This window comes from Triticum aestivum, chromosome 1D (genome assembly GCF_018294505.1).
Source record: "Triticum aestivum cultivar Chinese Spring chromosome 1D, IWGSC CS RefSeq v2.1, whole genome shotgun sequence".
Lineage (NCBI taxonomy): Eukaryota > Viridiplantae > Streptophyta > Magnoliopsida > Poales > Poaceae > Triticum > Triticum aestivum.
Genome location: NC_057796.1, coordinates 443133 through 451830, shown reverse-complemented (window position 1 = coordinate 451830; position 8698 = coordinate 443133). Strand labels below are relative to the sequence as shown.

The 8698-nt window shown below is 43.4% G+C and overlaps 1 pseudogene across 1 annotated transcript; it reads left to right on the top strand.

Annotated features, from left to right (window-relative positions):
- The first annotated feature begins 3248 nt into the window (after window positions 1-3248).
- LOC123179763 (putative disease resistance protein RGA4) lies at window positions 3249-7900 on the top strand (annotated as a pseudogene). The gene is made up of 4 exons (XR_006490572.1): window positions 3249-3553; window positions 3656-4417; window positions 4890-7226; window positions 7304-7900. The product of XR_006490572.1 is annotated as a putative disease resistance protein RGA4 (transcript).
- The last annotated feature ends 798 nt before the right edge of the window (window positions 7901-8698 follow it).

Genomic DNA, 8698 nt, shown 5'->3' with positions numbered 1-8698 from the left:
GCTCCACGAACCGGTAACACCAACCGGGACTAAAGGAATTTATTTTGAAAATTTTGTTTTTTTGAATTTGTTTGAAAAACAATTTGAATTTTTTTCCCATTTTTAAATTTCTGAATTATTTGACAATTTAATCTCTAATCACCCCTCATCACTGCTCAAGTATGGACCGCTCATCCAAAATCGTCTAACTTCCCGGCTGGTCACCCATACTCTCACTACCCCAGCCTAAGCACACTTAACTTCCAAGTTCTATTCCCCCTAGTTTCCAAGTCTGGACTTGTTGTTTTCCTGACAATAGTAAGCTGTCAATCCTATTAACCCTTAGGAGTTGAACTTGAGCATGAAGCACCAATTGAGTTTGAAACTATTATAATAAACCAAAAATTTGCAAAACGGCCTATGACCGTCGAAATCGGAACCGATTTTTCGTGCTGAACATTTTGATATATTATACGTTTTTTTCCGACATCGTATGCAAAAGTTATAGCCGTTTTACTTTTTCATAACACTTTTTTTGCAAAACATGTCGAAATTTATGTTTTTTAATTTCCCTAACTAGTAGATGTAGTAACATAACTATATCTCGAAGGATTTTAATTTTTGAAGTTTTTATCATTTTATTATGTTTTTTTCAAAACTGAAATGACGATACGGGGTTGGGGGGTTGAAAATTGCAGAACCCCTTTAGTCCGGGATGGTGTCCATCCAATGCTACCGTCTACTACATCTGGTAGCACCGTCCCAGCCAGAGTCACAACTAAGGTTAACCAAGCCAGAGTCACGTTCTATTAAAGTGGCAAAAGGAATTACTTTTTACTATAGCAAAACTAGTTTTATCAACTGTTATTAAAGGCTAAACAAATATTAATACAAAATAGTAGCAAAATAAATATTAATTAATTATAAAAAATATCTACTGTTGTCTAACCGAAGCATACTACAACATGTTAAAATCTACAGAAAGAACTAACTAAAAATAATTGAGAACAACAATTAAAGGACTAAAACAACTATATAATCAAAACAGTACTGTTTTAATTAAAATCCTAATTTAAATTATTCTAAAAATAACCAAATAAATCTTACTGTGACAACAATCTAACATGTGAGTAGGAGCAAAAAGAATTAAATTAAAAACTATTTTTAAACTCAAATTATTCACAATCTAGGGTTTGAAGCAAATTTGAACGAATTCATATTTAAATCATTCAAATTGAAAACTAATGGCACAAACAAAAACTAGACAAAATTTTGAATCTAATGCAAAAAGAATCACTCAAAAATATCAAATATCCTAAAAGATATAAGCAATTCAAAACAGAAACTAAAAAACAAAAAACTAAAAACAAATTTCAGAACCACTTTAGTCGCGGTTGGAGCTACCAACCGGGACTAAAGCCTCAACCCCTTTAGTCCCGGTTGGTGGCTCGAACCGGGACTAATGGTCTAATCTGTAGTCCCAGTTGGAGACACCAACCGGGATTAAAGGGCATCGCACCCTTTAGTCCTGGTTGGTGTCTCAAACCGGGACTAAAGGTCCCATTTCAACTGAGACTAATGCCTGCCCGACGCACTAACCACTCGAACCGGGACTAGTGCTCACATTAGTCCCGGTTCGTAATGCAACCGGGACTAATGTGTAGATTGAGCTTCAACCAAAGCCTTGTTTTCTACTAGTGCGGCAATGGGTTTCTGGTCGCCTGCCTTCGGGCACAGAGGTCCAGAAGCGCAATGGTCCGGGTGATGGCCTTTGCCCCTTATGTGGAGTTCCGGATGACTCCAACCACATCTTCTTGTGGTGCCCGGCGGTGCGATTCCTATGGAGTGGCTTCCGGGATGTCGTGGATGGGACATGGTGCCATGATAATCTCCCAGGCTTGTTCAGGGAGGTCCTAGATCCCCCCCCATTAGTAGGCCCTCCCTTTGGGTAGGAGTGGGTACCCTGGCATGGACCCTCTGGAATTGCCGTAATAAACTGGTGATCGAGCACGTGATTCCTTGTCGTGTCACTGATGCCATCTTTAAAATGTGTGGATTTCTACAGCTCTAGAGACCGCTTGGTAAGCGACGTGATCGTGGCTTCACTGACTCCATCGTCGCAGGTCTTCGCTCTTCTGCAGCCGCGATGGCCCCGCCATCACCACCCCCACCACCGGAGCCTGATTAGAGTTGCCTTTTTCTTGTCTTTGGGGCTTGTTTGGCTGTGCCCCCAGCCGGACCTCGTTTATTTGTTATCTGTACCCTCTACCTATACTCTCATGTTGTTGGATGTTGTGCTTTATAATATAAAGCGCGGGAAACCCTTTTTCGTAGTAGTAGTAGTAAAAGAAAAACACGAGTGGTCCAAGAGAACCATAAAAATGAATGGAACGGCTAAGCTACGTACGCCCGTTGCCTGGAAGCTACGTACTATAGCTCGATGGAATTGCTACAAGTCTCTCTGTAACCAAAAGTCTTGCTCGCCTATCTATATACTTCAGATGCAGAGCCCGGGGGCAAGCCTCCTTTTCCAAAATCTATATACTTCCGCCTAGATTTCACGCTCACTGCCTCTCCGGTCTCTCATCTCACTCTCGCCGTTGGCCCGCGCATCAGGGCCTGGCTTCCACGCTGAATCTTCTGTGCGGACTGTCCACGCGTTCTTCTATCACAACGTACCAAGACGTCCAACGTAGCTAACGACCAAACCAGCAATCAATCGCGTACAATAATACATCAAGCAAGTGGTGAAGCGATCGAGGACCGATTCCACTGCACTGCAGGGAGGATGACACTTCGTGAAGGAAGGATTGGTACTCGCTTCGTCCGAAAATACTTGTCATCAAAATGGATAAAAAAGAATGTATCTAGAATTAAAATACATCTAGATACATCTTCTTTTATCCATTTGATGACAAGTATTTCTGGACGGAGAGAGTAGCTAATTAAGGGCATCATCTGCAACCCCACCCCTCTTCACTTTTCTGCTGCCTAAACAGACGTTGAATGGGTTCTCTGAAACTGCTCAGCTGTAGCAACTCATGCACTAAGCTCAGATTATTATTTTCTGGAAATGGAAATTCGAGTACCTAATTTATGTAGCTTTCGCTGGTCTTTAATTTGCTCTGCAGTCTTCTTATTTGATGCCAACTTGTGATGGAGAAACGAGTGGCCACCAGAGGACACGACTCATGCTGAGGTCTTTGTATTTGGTTTATCCTTTCAACTTCTTCCCCGTATTTCATTTCATTTCATACTACTGTATATCCGTGCTTCCTGGTATTTACTCGGATGTTGAGCTGTTCAACGGATGCTTCCGTGTTTGATCCTGCCACTTGCGCGCCCTTGCTTGGAAATGCTGTCCATGCTGATAAGGCTTCATTTTTGTCCAAGTAAATAGCAGGCCATTCCAACTGCTAGTCGGCCTCCTCCCCACCATTGCTCTAACGCCAGGAGCTCTGTACTCCAACCATAAAGATAGCTAGCTCCTCGCTGCCGGCCGCCCGCAACATCGCCGGGTAGGCACAAGAAGTGGAGAAGCAGATCGACAAGCAGCGAGCAGAAGAAGATATTGGTACGTAGCTAAAGATCACCTCTTTTTCCAAACCTCTATTCTGTCTGTCTCTGCCTTGCTTGCTGTGTCTTGTAAAATGATTCCTTAAATCTTATGTTCCAGCAAGAAGGTTCTTCCTAGAAAATCCATAGCATTCCATGGCTACTGCTTGGGACGTTGCCTCTGTTGGTTGGTCCATGGTCGTGTTGGGCTGGTTGGTGTCGCCTGTCATCACCTTGATCCTGCCCAAGATCCTTTCCCGCCTGGGTTTCGATGCGGCACAGAAGCTCCAGGGGCTAGTGATCAGCATCATGCCCGAGATGGAGAACACGCTGCGGGCCGTAGATCAGGAGAGGATGATGCTGAGAGGAAAGAAATCAAACTCCGATGTGGCCGCACTGGACAAGATGGCCGCCATGCTGAGGCACGCTCGGGAGGATGCAGAGGACATCTTCGATGATGCTCATGAGAAGATCTGCGTCGGAGACTTCCTCGACGGCGTCGTGCAATCCTTCCTCGACGGGATTGCACGCATCATTCGGAGCAGATGGGCTCGGCTAATGCAGTGGGCACGGAGGAGCTCTTTGTGTCGTTTCCTTGAGCGCTTCCGGTGAGGCCGTCACTATCGGTGTTGCCGCCTCAAATGAGCCCGGTCATGTGACTATAAATGTTGCGGCGCCCTCCGGCGGCGAGTCTATTCCGGTAACTACCAGTGCTGCAGCCTCACACGAACCAACAGCTCCATCCTCCGATTCCTTGGGGCGGTGTCTCTCTTGCTTTTCCAGCTCCTTCAACTTCGTCAAGTACTATTGTACATCCAGCTTCAACTGGTTACGCTTTTACCGAGATTGGTCCTATGAGGTGGTTGGTGTCACAACTTATCAGGTACATCCAATTTCGTCGCCCACTCCTCATCTTATATATATGTACTCTATATACATGTAAAAGCTCTCCGTCCATGTGTTAAGAAAGATTCTTTTCTGAACTTTATGTGTCATGCATCGTACTACAATATCTTTCTAATCCGTTACTATGATAATGAGAGTAATACTAATTATCTTATTTGACATCAGTCATTGAGGTCAACAAAGAAAACCTGTATTTGAAAAAAAAATGTGATCCATACGATAGATGGACAATATAGTTATCATTATCATATTTCCCTTGTTTATTATTTACACTTTAATACTATTTTATTTACTTGTGGTCAGTTTTTTGTACCAGTCATTTTTGTAATTGCTTGGCGATTTTTGTTCCACCAGTGATATATAATTTGTTTTGTATTATGGTCACCTATTTCTAATAGATAGAATAGACATGTGACAGACATACCCATTTGAGATTTTGCATCTTGCAGGAGAATGCCACTGCATTGGATGTTGTCCTTACTGCTATCTCAAGATGGAACTTGAATAAAAGAATAGAGAAGGTACAAAGTACCATCAGCGAAGTGACGAAGTCACCGCTCTTGGGCACGGCAAGCAAGAGTGCACCAGACGATATTGCTAACAAGAATAGGAGTAGAATTAGAACTGCTAGCAAGCGGAAGGTATTTGGTCGAGAGGGGCTGCGTGATCATATCATGGTAAGGCTTCGTGAGATACCAGAGCATGATGCAGCAAGCTCAAGTGCTGATCCATGTTACTCAGTGATTGGTATATATGGTGTTGCTGGGTCTGGGAAGACCACGTTTGCAGGATATATTCAAGATTACATAAAGGAGGAATGCAAGGATGAGAAACTTTTCGACACCATCATGTGCATTCATGTGACTGAAACTTTCAGTGTGGATGATATATTTCATGAAATTCTGAAGTATATTACCGGAGATAGTCACTCCAATATTTCAGATCGTGGGGCTCTAGATAAGAAGTTGAAGGAAGCATTGTGTGGCAAACGTTTCTTCTTGATATTGGATGATCTCTGGGTGAAAAACAAGAATGACCAACACCTAGAGGAGCTAATCTCTCCACTCAATGTTGGGCTGAAAGGAAGCAAAATCCTGGTGACGGCTCGAACAAAAGAAGCAGCTGGAGCTCTGGGTGCCGATAAATTTATTGAAATGCCTGATTTGGATGAGGATCAGTACTTGGCGATGTTTATGCATTATGCGCTAAGTGATACAAGAGTTGCCCTTCAAGAATTTGAACAAGTTGGGAGAGAGATTGCCAAAAAACTACACCGATCACCTATTGCAGCAGTAACAGTTGCAGGACGGCTTGGGGCAAACCCAAATATCAGTTTTTGGAAAAATGTTGCAAAGCTTGACATGTTGAATTACACCATGGATGCTCTTTGGTGGAGCTATCAGCAGCTTGATCCGGACATTAGGCGATGCTTTGAATTCTGCAGTATTTTCCCCAGAAAATTCAAACTGGAAAAAGACCAATTAGTCCGCCTGTGGACAGCACAAGGATTTGTAAAGACCAGTTGTGCAACGGAGGAGATGGAAGATGTTGCCGAGGGCTACATTCAAGAGTTAGTGTCATGCTCATTTCTGCAAGAAAAAGGAACTGGTTCTGGCGTTGATCATTTTACAATTCATGATCTGTTGCATGATTTATTAGTCAAGGTTGCTGGAAATGATTGCTTCAGAATCGAGAATAGATGGAGTAAACAAGGAGAATGCCAAGAAGATGTCCCTCGAGATGTCCGTCATCTTTTTGTTCAGAAGTATGATGGGGAATTGATTACCAGGAAGATCCTTGGATTGGAAAATTTACGCACTCTCATTATTTGTGTGGTCGAAGAGAATAGACCAGTTGAGGAAAAGGTCATTGAGAGTATGTGCGTGAGGCTGCTGAAGTTGCGGGTACTGGCCATTGCTTTCAACAAAAAATGCCGTTCAACCAGCAATCCCAGTGATAAGTTCTTGGTCCCAGAATCCATTACTCAGTTAAAGCACCTCCGCTATCTAGCTTTCCGGAAAAGTGACAACTGCAAGGTTATTTTGCCAAGTGCACTAGCTAAACTTCTCCATATCCAGCTGCTAGATTTTGGTCTTGGCAAAATTTCGGATTTTACCTGTGCTGCTGACCTTATCAACTTGCGGCACATATTCTGCTGGGATGTGAGCTTTCCTAACATAGGCACGCTGAGCTCACTTCAAAGAATACCCTTCTTCAGGCTAAGGAATGACCTTATCAACTTAGGAAGCCAATCTAGCTGCCAAGGAAAGGCTCACGGAACTGATACTATGTTTTTTGACTTCCCATACACGGGGCAATGGCAATGCGGAAGTTGCAGCAGAGGTGCTTGAGGGCCTGTGCCCTCCCGTGGGGCTAGAAGCACTGCTCATCTATGACTACAACGGCTCAAGGTACCCAGATTGGATGGTGGGTAAGCTGACCGGTGGCCCAAAGAACCTGAAACTACTTGAAATCTATGGCTGCAGCCGACTGGGACCTGGCCCTCAACTTGAGGCTTTCCCTCATCTTCGTATGCTCAACCTTGAGGACTGCAGCTGGGACGCCTTACCAGGCAACTTGGAGCACCTCACTTCGCTCAAGGCACTGAAGATCGAGCATTGCATGAATATCCGGTCGCTTCCGACACTGCCCCAGTCTCTGAAGCTGTTCATACTTCGGTGCTGCGATGTTGAGCTCATGAAGAGTTGTGAAACAGAAGGAGATCCAAACTGGCATAAGATAAAGCACATCCCCGATAAAATGGTTTCAGGCCAACCTATAAGACCGTAATCCCCACTGCTGCCTTGTTTTCCCGTAACTATTACAGTCCCTTGCTAACTCTGCTTATGTTTGCTCAGCACAGCATCTACCACATCAGTAGAATGTTCCGAGTGTCGGCCCCAGTCCCGACGCTGAGTACTTCCGGTGACGGCGACACGACCGACGAACGAAGATGACGAACAAAGCTCGCTGACGAGCTCGACGAAGTCGTCACTAGTAGAAAAAGGGTCAAATGTGACACACATTAGTCCCGGTTTGCATTTTAGCCGACACTAATGTGTCCATTAGTGCCGGTTCAAATGGCTAGGCGGGAGGAGACCTTTAGTACCGGTTCATGCCACGAACCGGTACTAAAGATGCTGGGCCCGGCCGTCATCTTTAGTACCGGTTCGTGGGACGAACCGGTAGTAAAGAGGTTGTGGCAGGCTGTTTTTAGTCCCACCTCGCTCCCCTAGCAAGATTTTTACCACCTTAAATATGTTACTTCTCAAACTATCACAAGCATTTGGTCTTCATTGAACTCTATGTGTATAATTTGTGAACTCAATATGAGAATTCACCGGTTTCTAAACCGTTGAGGACTCATATTGACAATTCAGATTGTACACAAAAAGATCATTGATAATCAATGTATTTTTTATGTATATTTTTACATGTTTTCTCAAACTATCACAAGCATTTGGTCTTCATTGAACTCTATGTGTATAATTTGTGAACTCAATATGAGAATTCACCGGTTTCTAAACCGTTGAGGACTCATATTGACAATTCAGATTGTACACAAAAAGATCATTGATAATCAATGTATTTTTTATGTATATTTTTACATGTTTACGCCCTCACTCTCTCCACTCACTCGGTCTCCCCCTCAATCCCCCACGCCGGTCCTCCCCCGTCGGCCGCCACTCACTTCAAAACTGGACGCACTTCGTGTATAAACTGGACAATCTCTTTCGGAGTATCAGGGTTTTGGACGAGAACTCATCTGTTACACGGGCACTTCATTTTTTTTAAACTTATTTAAAATCCAGACTTTTTTTGAGCCGGCATTATGCAGCATTCAAAGCGACGTCATCAATTTCCAACACGTTCTGACATCATTTGCTGTTTTTCAGTCACCGATTTGTTTAAAGAGCTAAATGATCGTGAAACAGTAAATCACAACAAAATGAACTCTGAAAATGTTGAAATTGGCATGGTATCATCATTTCACCCGCATAGCATGTGCGAAAGAGTAGAGAGGGTCACGGCAAAAACTGGACGCACTTCGTGTACAAACTGGACAATCTCTTTCGGAGTATCGACGAGAACTCATCTGTTACACGGGCACTTCAATGTTTTTTAAACTTATTTGAACTCCAGACTTTTTTTGCGTTCAGTATGCAGCATTCAAAGCGACATCATCATTTACCAATTTGTTTAGAGAGCTAAAACAAAAATATTCACAAAGAAACTAAATACAGCAAAAAAAACTATT